A 14,616-nucleotide genomic window follows, 5' to 3' on the forward strand; every position below is an offset into this window, starting at 1 on the left:
AAAGTAAGGGTTTCCATTCTTACTTCAGGGGCAAAATAGCAACACGTTAAACAGGAGGTATAGAGATGTTAAAGAGATGAAACTGAGTTCTTGAAATATGCAGCTGAGCATTCAACTGGCACATCAGAAGCAGGCCTAAACATGCATTTCATGAACAAACACTGAGTAGAAGGCCTAAACATGCATTTCATGAACAAACACTGATCACATTCCTCCCATTGATTGCCTCTTTTGAGCCCAGCAAAGGTTGCAGAAATGATTAGGACACAGTCCATGCCCTCCCCTGGCTGTCTGGTAAGTGGGATAAAGGAAGTACACCATTTTCTTCCTTACAAGTACAAGCAGGAAGTAGAAGTTATTATGTCCCTCAAGAAAAGTACAAAGTGTTCCTGGAGGTCAAGGAGGAAAACATTAAATCTAGTTACAAACAGGGAAGTAAATAGCATTTTGAAATAGGCTTAAACTGTGGTACAAACTAAAAAGGTTTGAATGAGAGTATTATAGGCAAAGGTACAATCTCAGCAAAATCACTCAAGTTTTCCTATTTACTTAGGGTATATGTAACTCTCGACAAATGCGGCTTTTAAAAGGAGCCAAGATAGATACTAAGTCTGAAGGGAAGAGTAGGATAAGGTGCATATTTATGTGCTCTTAACACATCTCCCCTCAGGTTGCTTATCAATTGTAAGGGGGAAAATAGTAACTATACTGTGGAGAAGTTAGATAACACTTTTTTTTTTTTTTTTTTGGTCTTTCCAGGGCCACACCTGCAGCATATGGAGGTACCCAAGTTAGGGGTCTAATGGGAGCTGTAGCCACCGGCCTACGCCAGGGCTTTGAAGTTTTATGGAGTCTTTTCTCTAAGAAAAGTTTTTATTTTGAAATACTTTAAAACTACAAAAAGTTGCAAGGATGATGCCAAGAACTCCCCCCCACCCCCGGCTCCTATCCCCTTTACTTGTAGGCACTGATTTTTAACATCTTGCTACATTTGTTTTATTACTTGCTTTCTTTCCCTATAGATGTACATATTTTTTTTCTGAATCCTCTGAGCAAGTGGCATACATCATGCCCATACACTCTCTGATTCTTCAGTGCATTTTTCCTAAAAAACATGGATGTTCTTTTGTGTAATTTCAGTAGAGTTATTAAATTCAGGAAATTTAACATGTATATAATACTTTAAATAACATATAGTCTATATTTCAATTATCCATTGTTACAACATTGTCCTTTTCTAGCATTACCTGCTCTAGTTCAGGATTCAGTCCAAGACCATGTACTGTGTTTAGTCATGTTGTCTCTTTTAGTTTCCTTTAATCTGGAAGAACTCCCCATCTTTCTTTATCTTTTATGACATTGACATATATGAAAAACATGGGCCAGTTATTTTGTATTATATTCCTCTGTTTGGATTTGTGTCATGTTTCAAGATTATATTCAGATTTCTTCATGAGGAAATTAGATGTCTGGCTAAGAAACTACAAAAGAAATGTTGTGTCTTGGAATTCCTGTAGTGGCTCAGTGGTTAACGAATCTGACTAGCATCCATGAGGGTGCAGGTTTGATCCCTGGCCTTGCTCAGTGGGTTGGGGATCTGGCGTTGCTGTGAGCTGTGGTGTAGGTTGAAGACACAGATCCTGCATTGCTGTGGCTGTGACACAGACCAGCAGCTACCACTCCAATTTGACCCCTAGCCTGAAAACCTCCACATGCCATGTGTGCGGCCCTAGGGGTTTTAGAATAATTCTGTGGAAAGAAGTAGTCTTCTACTGCTTTAGATGTCAAACTTATATGGATTGAGATTCACTCAAGACAGAGGACGTTTTCTATACTTTAAAATTTGGAGTAAGTTTTGAAAATTGTTCATCAACACACTGGTACACTGCCAGACAACAGTCTCTCTCTTTCTCATACACACACACACAAACACACACACACACACCATTCACCAAGCCTGAAGAGAAAGAAAAGGATGCACAAGGAGCCAAGCTGACAGACTATAGCTGTGTTGACTCACTACCAACTCAGTTAAAAAGCTTTTCTAGTTAACACAAACCACAGCAGACCAAACTTGCCCGTGCTCAGATGCACTGGTTTTAGCCAATATGTCTTATTCTTACAGAACTTCCAAGATTTTAATATAGAAACTGCTTAGTTTAAAAAGATATGTATTTTGACTCTAAATATGTCTGGGGCTTGAGCATCAAACAACTGAAGAATAATTTTGTATGTAATGATAATTATGTCAGGCTAAAGACCAACTGGAGCAAATGATTATTAACAAGGAACACCAATTAGTAATTTCAGTAATTAGGAACTGGCTGTAAAGGATAAGAAGAAGAGCATGTGACTTTGTGAAACCTTATTTCAGTTTTTAAGGAAGCATGTACACTCTTACACATGAAGATGTATCTTTGCTGAGAAATGGAAAGTGTATGGATATATGAAATGTGAGATTTTGAATTCTTACTAATACACACTAATGAACAAGGGTAAAGTTTTCAAAGAGTTTCCTAGCACAAGGGAACGTCCAGGGGTGAGGGAAATTACATCACATCTAAATAATATATATGGCTTTGAAATTGGTTACATGGGTACCTGCATTTGAAGAAATTCACAAAGTATTCACTTAAATATCTGTAAATTACTCCATGTAAGACATGCCTTGAAAAAGGCAACAGAGGAGTTCCCATCGTGGCTCAGTGGTTAATGAATCTGACTAGGAACCATGAGGTTGCGGTTCAATCCCTGGCCTTGCTCAGTGGGTTAGTGATCCAGTGTTGCCGTGAGCTGTGGTGTAGGTTGCAGACTCGGCTCGGATCCCGATTGCTGTGGCTCTGGTGTAGGCCGGCGGCTACAGCTCCGATTGGACCCCTAGCCTGGGAACCTCCATATGCCACAGGAGTGGCCCAAGAAATGGCAAAAAGACAAAGAAAAAAAAAAGAAAAATGCAACAGAAAGCACACAAGATCAGCAGAACTACTGTCACGAACTAGTTCTGTGTGCTTAAGCAAGTCATATAACCTCAGTTTCCTTATTTGAAAAACAATTGTGTTAAATGATCTCTTTAACACAATCACTAAATTCTTTACCAGCTTTAAGAGTCTAATTGATAATTTTTTAAGTAGCAACAGTTTATGGAAATTAATAACTGACTGGGGACTTTGACAATTTCAACTTTAAAAGTTTCAATTACATTAATACATGAATACATTATCATTATAAATGGAAGTTCAAGTAATATAGATAAATGTTTTCTCTAGCCCTTTCTCATAAGCCTAGAGGCAACCTGTCCTGCCAGGTTTTAGTGTTTTCTATGAGGTTTTTTTTGTTGCTGCTGCTACAGAGGTAGTAAGGCTCTCCAGCTAGGAATGAAGACTGTGGAGTAGTGCTGCCCAGGTCCACAGCCCAGCAGCACCAGTAGCCAGGGAAGACCTTGTTGAAGTCACTCATATCAATGAAAAAAAAAAAAAAATGTTGCCTGCCAGTTTAAACCAAGGATGATGCAGCCCTCAGCCACTGCAGCCACCCTCAACGATACACCCTGAGGAGACTCAAGATGAGAAAGCACAGGATACTGGCTCCAGATAGCTGAGGAATGAAATCATTCCTACATATCAGAGGAATGATTTTGGTGAGCCCCAACTCTTGCATCTTTCCATACATGAAAAAGCACTAAGTTTCAGAACTTGAGATATCTGGTTTTCTTTAATTAACAATAATCTTTTGATGTTCTGACTGCCTGGTCTTTATTAAAAAAAACTCCTATATATCCTGCCTCCTCCCTTACCTCTTCAGAGCTGTCTCTCAGAACTATTTGAGAAGCTACGTCCCAGGCTTAAGTCCTCAGTTGTGTCTGCCAAAGAAAACATAATTCTCAACGTTTAGATTGTGTATTTTTTTTTCAATCTATATCCAAAATCCCTGTGCTAGGATAGAAAGTCCAGAAATAAACCCATGTACTTAAGGTCAATTAATCTATGACAAAGAAGGCAAGAACGGAGGAAAGACAGTCACTTCAATAAGTGGTGCTGGGAAAGCCGGACAGCTACATGTAAAAGAATGGCTTAGAACATTCTCTAACACCATACACAAAAATAAACTAAAAATGTATTAAAGACCTAAAAGTAAGGCCGGATACTATAAAACTCCTAGAGGAAAACATAGGCAGAACACACTTTGACATAAATCATAGCAATGTCTCTTTGGATCCACCTCCTAGAGTAATGAAAACAAAAACAAAAATAAACAAATGGGACTTAATTAAACTTTAAAAGCTTTTACACAGCAAAGGAAACAATAACAACAAAAAAAAGAATGGAGGAAAATATTTGCAAAGGAAGAAACCAACAAGGGATTAATCTCCAAATTACACAAACATCGCATACATATCAAAAAAATACACAACCCAATCAAAAAAATGTGTGGAATATCTAGGAGTTCCCGTCATGGCTTAGTGGTTAATGAACCTAATTAGCATCCATGAGGACATGGGTTCTATCCCTGGTCTTGCTCAGTGGGTTAAGGATCCGGCATTCCATGAGCTGTGGTGTAGGTCGAAGACAAGGCTCGGAACCTGTGTTGCTGTGGCTATGGTGTAGGCCGGCAGCTACAGCTCCAATTAGACCCCTAGCCTGGGAACCTCCATATGCCATGGGTGTGGCCCGAGAAAAACGGAAAGACAAAAAAAAAAAAAAAAAAAGGATGTATTATACCACAGAGGGAATTAAAGTCAGTATTAAAAACAAAAAACAATGGAGTTCCCTGTCGTGGCGCAGTGGTTAACGAATCCGACTAGGAATGATAAGGTTGTGGGTTTGATCCCTGGCCTTGTTCAGTGGGTTAAGGATCCGGCATTGCCGTAAGCTGTGCTGTAGGTTGCAGATGCGGCTAGGATCCCGCGTTGCTGTGGCTCTGGCATAGGCCGGTGGCTACAGCTCTGATTAGACCCCTAGCCTGGGAACCTCCATATGCCGCAGGAGCAGCTCAAGAAAAGGCAAAAAGACAAAAAAAAATGTATGGAATATCTAAATAGACATGGCTCCAAAGAATAGGGACAGATGCCCAAAAAAGCACATGAAAAGATGGTTGACACCACTAATTAACAGAGAAATGTAAACCAAAACTACAATGAGGCATTACCTCATACCAATCAGAATGGCCATCATCAAAAAATCTATAAACAATGAATGCTGGAGAGGGTATGGAGAAAAGAGAACCCTTCTACATTGTTGGTAGGAATGCAACCACTATGGAGGGCAGTAGGGAAGTTCCTTTAAAAACTAAATATAGAATGACCATATGATCTTATAATCCCATTCTTGGGCATTTATCCAGAGAAAACCATAATTCAAAAAGATATATGCATTCCAGTGTTCATTGCTCCACTACTTACAATAGCAAAGACAGAAGCAACATAAATGTTCATCCACAGAAAAATGGATAAAGAAGATGTGATGTGTGTGTGTGTGTAATGGAATATTACTCAGCCACAAAAAAAGAATGTCATAATACCTTTTGCAGCAGCATGGATGAACCTAGAGATTATCTATCATACTAAGTGAGATGAGTCAGACAGAGAAAGAGAAATATCATATGTTATCACTTATATGTGAATTCTAATTAAAATGATATAAAAGAACTTATTTACAAAACAGAAACAAACTCACAGATCTCAACATCAAAACTTACAGTTACTATAGGGGAAACCGTGGCTGGAAGGGATGAATTAGGAGGAGGGAAATAACATATACACACTACTGAATAAAGTAGATAATTAATAAGAACCTACTATGTAACACAGGGAAATCTACTCAATAATTTGTAATAACCTCTATAGGAAAAAATGATGGATATACGTATAACTGATTTTCTTCGCTATAGAAGACCTGAAACTAATACAACACTGTAAGTCATCTATACTTCAATAATTTTTTAAAAAAAAAGAAAATTAATGGACCAAAAAAGTTTGATGTTTTGGTAGTTTTAAAGTAGTATTAAAAAAATGTTCAAAAAAAAAAAAAAAGGAGTTCCTATCGTGGCGCAGTGGTTAATGAATCCGACTAGGAACCATGAGGTTGCGGGTTCGATCCCTGCCCTTGCTCAGTGGGTTAACGATCCGGCGTTGACGTGAGCTGTGGTGTAGGTTGCAGACGCGGCTCGGATCCCGCGTTGCTGTGGCTCTGGCACAGGCCGGTGGCTACAGCTCCGATTGGACCCCTAGCCTGGGAATCTCCATATGCCTCGGGAGTGGCCCAAGAAATAGCAAAAAAAGACAAAAAAAAATGTTCATGGAAAAAAAATTTTTTTTAAATCCCTGTACTTCAGTTTTCCCAACTCAAAACAGCATCAGGAGTTCCAGTTGTGGCTCAGTGGTGGTTAACAAACTCGACTAGTATCCATGAGGATGCAGGTTCAACCCCTGGCATTGCTCAGTGGGTTAAGGATCTGGTATTGCCACGAGCTGTGGCATAGGTTGCAGATGCGGCTTGGATCCCACATTGCTGGGAACTAGCAGCTAGAGCTCTGATTAGACCCCTAGCCTGGAAACCTCCATATGCCTCGGGTGCAGCCCTAAAAAGACAAAAGACAAAAAAAAAAAAAAGACACAATAAAAATAAAAATGAAATAAAAACAGCAACAAAAATGGCAACCATTCATTCATAATAAAATATGTACACTTGGGAGTTTCCGTCCTGGCTCAATGGTTAACGAACCCAACTAGTATCCATGAGGACGTGGGTTTGATCACCGGCCTCGCTCATTGGGTTAAGGGTCTGGCGTTGCCATGAGCTGAGGTGTAGGTCGCAGACACGGCTTGGATCCCACGTTGCCATGCCTGTGGCGTAGGCCAGCAGCTACAGCTCTGACTCGACCCCTAGCCTGGGAACATCCACATGCCGCAGGTGTGGCCCTAAAATGACAAATAAATAAATAAATAAATAAATAAATAAATAAATATAGTTGAAGAACAAGTTATTTATTTATTTATTTATTTTGCTTTTTAGGGCTGCACATGCAGCATATGGAAGTTCCCAGGCTAGGGAATAAATCAGAGCTGCAGCTGCCAGCCTATACCACAGGCACAGCAACATGGGATCCAAGCCGTGTCTGTAACCTACACCACAGCTCATGGCAATGCCAGATCTTTAACCCATTGATGAGGCCAGGGATTGAACCCGCATCTTCATGGATACTACTAGTCGAATTCATTTCCACTGAGCCACAATGGGTACTGCAAGAACAAGTAATTTAAACACTCTAACTCAAAGTCACTCAAAGAGCTGCATTAAATACAAAGACACTCAGGGAAATAGGTGTCTTGGAATATTTAATCATTAGTCTTGAGCTAAAAAATTTCCTCAGTATCATTCAGTGCACCTTGTAGATGGAAATCAGGCCCATCAAAGTTCTGTTACCAACATTTCAGATTTTTCTTTAATATGAAAAGGACTAAATGGGTAAGGGTGGGATGAAAAATGAAATTCAACAGAGCCACATCCAGTCTTTTCTCTGCAGGTCTGTTCCATCACTAAAAATCACCAAGTAGTCATGATACCTGAGGAGCCAAAGACAGCCTAAAATGTTGCAACTCACGGCCTAATGAATGACTGAGCTTTGTACCACAAAATGTCGCAACACAGGGCCCAATGAATGACTAGGTTTATTGGAGGAGGTACAATTTGCTTACTCTACTATTCACTCTGCATTTATACTGTCAAATTTTTTCATTTCCTAATGCAAAATCCTTTAATGAAGGAAAAAAGCCTACCTGGTCAAATTCAAATTTATTATTTCAGTGACAAAGACAGACATGGAGACTACACTTTCAACTGACACAAGCAGGAATAAAGTACTACATTTTCTTCCAATCAATTTTTCACCTTTATACATCGTGATAAAATCCTGTGCCAAAGGTTCTTGATTCTATCAATGTGAAAGTGCTCTGACGCACATTTAGTCCACAAATCAACAGCCTTAAATATCAAAAATGCAAGGACCCTACCTATGGATTTGCAAAGCTCCCAGCTATTTGGGACTGTTTGCTTCCATGACAATCCACCCTGCACAAAGTGTACCCATGTAGTGCCCTGCTAGAGATAAGAGAGACCAAGGGGGTGGGGAGAAAAGCCTGGTCTTGTCCTTTAACCAGAAGCAAGCATGCTTCCCTGACCTGAACACCATATCACTGTGTTTCCAAGAGCAACAGCTGACCTCGGATAGTAGAGTGAACTATGGCCTTTGTGGTGTGATTTAAAGATCCCTTTGCCCCAAATTTGCCCTCGCTTTGGTTTGAAACTGCCTGAAAGGCGATATTTGAGACTTATTCCTTTAAGACACATTGTCTTTGAATGCCAATATCCCTGGGACATTTTGTTAATGCAGTAAGTTATCAATTAGTCATTCCCAGGATGACATGTGTTCATTTCATCCATTACTTTCTTTGTACAAGCTGGCTAGTAGCGGATCTAACCAAATCTAGAGGATCAGTTACTGGGTTATGCTTTGTTATTGCCATTCTATTTCATCTTTTGACTCAGAAGAAGAATTTAAAGGGGAAGCAAAATGATTTTGGAGCATGGGGCTCTGCCATGGAAGGAAGGGGAGAGAGAGGAGAGAGAGCGGGCAGCTGGAGGACAGCAGGAGGGCCCTGATGGCACAGGGTGAGCAGAGTATTCCAGGAAGTGAGTTTAAACTCAAAAATCCCCAATATTTCCCAACTTTGGGACCAGCCTACTTCAGGGAATACTATTCCAGATCTGGACAATGACCTACAGTTGCATAAACTCTGCTTTTCTTTCAAATTAGTGCCACTGGGATTAATGAAGAAGCAATTTTTTTGGTGCATAAACTGAATTTTAAATAACCCAATTGCCACATGGAGAAAGCACAAGGAAAATTTCTAAATGCACACGCAACCTATCATGTATATAATTATTGCAATAAGGAAGAATTTTGAAGTTTCAAGTGACACAGAGAAAATAACCCCATCTATACATTTCTTGCCCTTCACTGAGGCAAAGGGCTGTGGCAGTCTTCTGTATGATGACATTGGGTGGGGAAGATGATCTTCCTACACTGGTCTGACCTCCTGTGCTACACTTCATCCAGTCATTGCCACAGCTGTATTCAGAGTAGAATAAGAACAGGACCTGCCTGGCTGCTATTCTCCTGAAGACGGAATTGCCGGCCACCTCTCTCCAAAGGTGGGCTAAGCAAATGTGTGAGTCGACAGCTATGAATTTGCTTCAATAAACTATTGTTTCCCAAATCTGCCAGGATTGTAGAAATTATCCAGGGTACTTGTTTAAACCAAGCAGTCCCTCAGATTCTGATTCAATAGGTCTGGCAAGGACCCAGAAAATTGTGTTTTTCACCAGCATTTCAGATAATTTTTACAATTAGGCAAGTTTTATAAATACTAAGATAAGAAATCTGCAATTCCAGAAAGAAAACTAGGAAGAGGGAGAGGTCAGAGGGAGTTGTTTCTCCATTGAGCTTGGAAATGAACACTGTTGTTCCTTTTGGAGGATAAAGTAGATTATTACTCCAGGCCCTATCCACTGCCTATTTTGAGCTGAGAAATTTTTTTCCTCTTTTTTTTTTTCTTTTTAGGTTGGCACCTACAGCATATGGAGGTTCCTGGGCTAGGGGTCAAATTGGAGCTATGGCTGCTGGTCTTCACTAAAGCTGCAGCACACACCAATAATATCTAAGCCCAGATCTGAGCTACGTCTGCATCCTACACCGCAGTTTGCTGCAACACCAGATCATTTAACCCACGGAGCGAGGCCAGGGATCGAACCCACATCTTCATGGATACTAGTTGAATTCTTAACCCTCTGAGCTAGAACAGGAACTCCTGAGAACGTCTCCTAATGTCAACAGTACATAAGAATCCAAGACAAATAGGAGACTTCAACTCTTATGTGTAAATGCCTATTAAAACCCACAAACCCACTACATACAATGAAACATGTAATGAAAACCTAGTCTCATGCAGCTATCCTTCTAGAGGCTGGTGATAAAGTCATAGCCCACTACTACCATCAAACAAAAACAGAAACAAAGATGCATCTCAATACAATAATGGTGTGGCCAGAGTTTTGAGATAACAGATTAAGCTTGCTAATACAGCAAGTTAAAATGTAGGTACTACTAAGAGCAAGCTTGAAGTATAATCCTCAAATGGGACACAACTTTTCACAAGAATTCCTCTACCACAGAACTGCAATAGGAACACCATCTGGTAGCTTCACAAACACATGGCCTAGGCCTGGAAGAGAACACAGGAAGATAAAAAACAGTAATTATATGGAGTGGTAGAATTATAAGCAAAGTTTTTCTACATGTATTTCCTTGTTATTTTAATGTAGATGTGATAAGAAACTAATAACTGTTGATTCATACTTGTTATTAAATATTCTTTAATCACTATTTTGTCAAAAAGCAAATTTAAACATTCCCTAATGAAAAATGAATCAGTTTACTAATTGCTTCTGTTAATGGAGATATTCTATCAACATATTTCTTTGTTATAAACTTCATTTTCAGACAGAAATAACATGAGGCAATGAGAGTTATATCCCAATTTCAGACAAAGTATTTAATACAGTATGAAAACAGAATTAAATGTTTATTAAAACAGCACTAGACATTCTGAAAAACATAAAATATGCAACAGAAGTCTCTGGGGCAGACAGAAGGGAGAGGTTTAGTCAAGGGGATGAAGATCCAAGCGAAAAGAGTAGGAAGGACCAGATACATAGGAATTAACTGCTACAGTGGCCAGGGTCTTTGCTGCCATCCTCACTGGCTCAGGCGGTGGGGAGGGGAGCCCAGGTCTCTGGAAAGTGCACTGTGATCAGGCCCAGGCATCTTCTCCAAAGGACACCAGGGCTCTCTGGCAGAAATGTACAGCTGGAACCTCATAATCTGTCTATGTTTTGATAGAGAAAGAGGGGGAAAGTGCCTAGAGGTAGGAAAGGGAGAATTATCACAAAGAGCATCCCAGGCTTCTGAAAAAATAGTTTGGGGGCCTAAGAATGAGGAAACAACTGACATCAGAGACTAGCCCTGTGTTGGTGGGGAGAATCATGGCCAAGAGAGGGAAATGGCAGAGAGAGGAAAAGATATAGCTCCCCAAAGAGAAACTGTGAAGACTTGCAGCCTTGCTGCTCTGCAGCTATGTACAGACAGAGAAACTGACATACAGCTGCTGCTGTCGGAGGGTCCTCAATGAGGGAGCTCTCAGGCAGGCCTGGCTGAGCTTGTGCTCTCCTGACTGGCATATCATGAGGATTTTCTTGTTTGACCACAGCTGACTATCACAGGATCTTTGCTTCCAGAAAATTTGTTAATGGAGATATAACCATTTAAAAGAAAGACAGGTGGGAATTCCCTTCGTGGCTCAGTGGTTAACGAATCCCACTAGAAACCATGAGGTTGCGGGTTCAATCTCTGGCCTTGCTCAGTGGGTTAAGGATCCGGTGTTGCCGTGAGCTGTGGTGTAGGTTGCAGACGCGGCTCGGATCCCGAGTTGCTGTGGCTCTGGCGTAGGCCAGTGGCCACAGCTCCAATTCGACCCCTAGCCTGGGAACCTCCATATGCTGCGGGAGCGGCCCAAGAAATGGCAGGGAAAAAAAGACAATAAATAAATAAATAAATAAATAAACAAACAAACAAACAAACAAACAGACAGGTGCTCCAGTCCAGGCCAATGGGAAAAACTGAACTTACACATCTCTCCCAAAGTTTAAAAATATGACATCTGAAATTTGTACTGAAATTCAAGGTGACTTTTTTAAAACTTAACTTTCCAAGGAATGGTGGGAATCCTAGATGACAACTTTTCTGATTAATATTTCCACTAAAAAGAATTAAGTTGGAATCAACTAGAAATTTCTCTTTTTATACTTTGGTTTGAGGTTTGATGTTCTCCTTATCTTGAGAATAATTATTGAGTTTTGCCTTACACCTAATGAAAAGAACAAAATCTATTTTAATTTTAGAATTTACTCTGACCCAAGAGTCAGTCAGATTTCTCCAAACCCTTATCTAGAATACATCTTTCAGTTTTAAATGAGACTTTTGACATCTCCTGGCAAGGTTGACACCTTAGGTCAAATACTACCTCCCTTGGTTATACTTCCCTACAGTTGCCTTTAGTATGGTAATCAGCAGTTTGGGAAACAAAAGAATTGTAGAAGAATTTTAGAAACTAGAAAATCTAGATAAGTGGTCAATATCTGAGGAGATAAAGAGAATCTAAGTCCATAAACTCGAAGATACAAAGTGATTTTATGTTGTTATACATTATAAAATAACAGCTCTCATGTACTGAATGCTTATGCTGTGCTAAGCCAATGTCTATATAATTATTCTAAATGATTTCATCTCCCAATTCCCATAACCACCTGTAAATTTGATGGTGTCACCTTATTTTACACTTGAAGAAATAAAGGCCTAGAGAGACCAGATCAAGGCCCATGGCCACAGAGCTAGAAGGTGGCAGAGACAGGATTTGAATACCCCTGACTCCAGAGTCTATTTGCTCAGCACCAACCCTGCCCCATCAATGTAATATACTAGACACTCCAGGACTGTCTTCTCCAAGGGGCCTTCCTGGGCAGCATCTTCACCCCACCTCCTCTGCTCTGAATTGCATCCTGTCCTGTGTGTTTTCAGAGCCCTTTACCAAACTGTCTCCCAATAAGGACTGCACATTTCTTGAAGGCAGGGTCCATGGCTTACTTATCTTTATACCTTCAGCACCTACCAAAGAGATTGAGAAAGAGCAAGAGCTTACAGGATGTTGAAATAAGAGATATCTAGGGAAGATGCCAGAATTAAACATTTATTATCCTCATGCAAAATCTAACAGATTTATACTTTCATTTTATACAACTGGCATTACTAGTTATTCTTTTTATAATGCTGATAGTTTATATACAGGTATATCTCATTTTATTGTGCTTTAATTTATTGTGCTTTCCAGATATTGCATTTTTTCACAAATTGAAGATTTGTGGCAACCTTGCATTGTCAGATGAAGGCCAGCATTTGTTTTGTTTGTCTTTATAGGGCCACATCACAGTATATGGAGGTTCCCAGGCTAGGGGTCAAATCAGAGCTGTAGGTCTACACCACAGCCACAGCAACACGGGATCCAAGCTGCATCTGCGACCTACACCACAGCTTACGGCAATGCTGGATCCTAAACCCACTAAGCGAGACTGGGGATCATACCTGAGTTCTCCTGGATGCCAGTCAGATTCGTTTTCACTTAACCACGACAAAAACTCTAATGAAATATTTTTAAATTAAGGCATGTACATAGTTTTTTTAGACATAATACTATTAAATACTTAATAGACAACAGTATAGTATAAACATAACTTTTACATGTACCGTGAAACCAAAAAATTCATTTGACCAGCTTTATTGAGATATTCACTTTATTATAACAGTCTAGAATCAAACCCACAACATCTCTGAGGTATGCCTGTAAATGAGTTGATTCTATTTGCAAGTAATTCTGCTACCTTAACAGCTGTAGTAGGCAACTGTAACAGTGAAGGCATCAACAGTGGCCAAAGGAATGAATAAAAAATAAATATACATTGTATATTAAATAAAGTGGAACCAAATGCTAATTGTTGATTAAAAATGAACGCTAAGATGTAACCAACCACAATGAATTTTTTTTTTCTTTTTTGGTGGTGCCTCAGCATATGGAGTTCCCAGACCAGAAATGAGATCAAATCCACAATTGCAACTGAGCTGCAGGTGTGGCAACACCAGATCCTTAACCCACTGTGCCAGACCAGGGATCAAACCTGTGTCCCAGAACTCCAAGAGGTTTGTGCCACAGCAGGAACTCCTGAAAAGGCCTAGAGCATTATGTGACAGTGCACAAGAATTCATATTCTTCCTATAAATGTCTGGTTCTCCTGCCCCTAAGTGTTTCAGAGAGTGACAGAGAAAGCTCTAGCTTAGAAGAACTGTTTTGTCAAGTAAAAAATGGCCTCAAAAGTATTTACAATTCTCATTTGCTCATTCTTACTATTGAAAAACAGTGAAAATGCTCATGAGGACTTTAAATAAAACTTTCATTACATGCAAAGGAAATGGTATAAGCTTCACATTAAATTGTCTAGTTTCTTAGTTAAGTAAAGTAAGGAAGTATTCAAGATAAGGCTGACACACACCCTTCCCAGTGGTGATCTGCCACTCCCAGATTAAAAACAAAAACAAAAACTGTAATCGAAGCCGATCTTAAGCAAAGCAAGGTCCTGGCAAAATGCTCCATTTCCTCCTACAAATATCCACAGCAGGGCTGTACCAAGCCATTTCTGCACCAATAATTTTCTTGGTCATTAAAGTATTTCCCTCTCTCAGGCTCATGGGCTCCCTCTCTTCATCTCTCTCTCTCACTCTCTCTTTCTCTTCCCACCCCTTCTCCCTTTGTCCCTCGCTCTCTGTCTCCATCTCTGTCTCTGTCCCTCTTAACAGCTTTTCATTCACTTGACATGTAAGCCCTGCTATAAGTACCTAGACACCTAGCAGTAACCAACTCTCCCAGCCATGCCTCCCTGGCAAGTTTCCAGATAA

General features: G+C 40.0%; 1 long non-coding RNA gene across 2 annotated transcripts in view; it reads right to left on the reverse strand.

The window, feature by feature from the left end:
* The window catches only part of LOC125138194 (uncharacterized), a 50,518-nt gene that overhangs the window by 13,382 nt on the left and 22,520 nt on the right, over positions 1-14,616 (reverse strand). The window contains exon 4 of one of the 2 annotated variants that reach the window (XR_007137598.1): positions 9,838-10,279. The exons of the other annotated variant lie outside the window; for it this stretch is intronic. This is a non-coding gene — a long non-coding RNA (uncharacterized LOC125138194). Of the gene's footprint in view, positions 1-9,837; positions 10,280-14,616 lie in introns of those variants that run through there. 2 annotated transcript variants of the gene reach the window in all.

The sequence above is a fragment of the Phacochoerus africanus genome, chromosome 10 (assembly GCF_016906955.1).
Source record: "Phacochoerus africanus isolate WHEZ1 chromosome 10, ROS_Pafr_v1, whole genome shotgun sequence".
Taxonomy (NCBI): domain Eukaryota; kingdom Metazoa; phylum Chordata; class Mammalia; order Artiodactyla; family Suidae; genus Phacochoerus; species Phacochoerus africanus.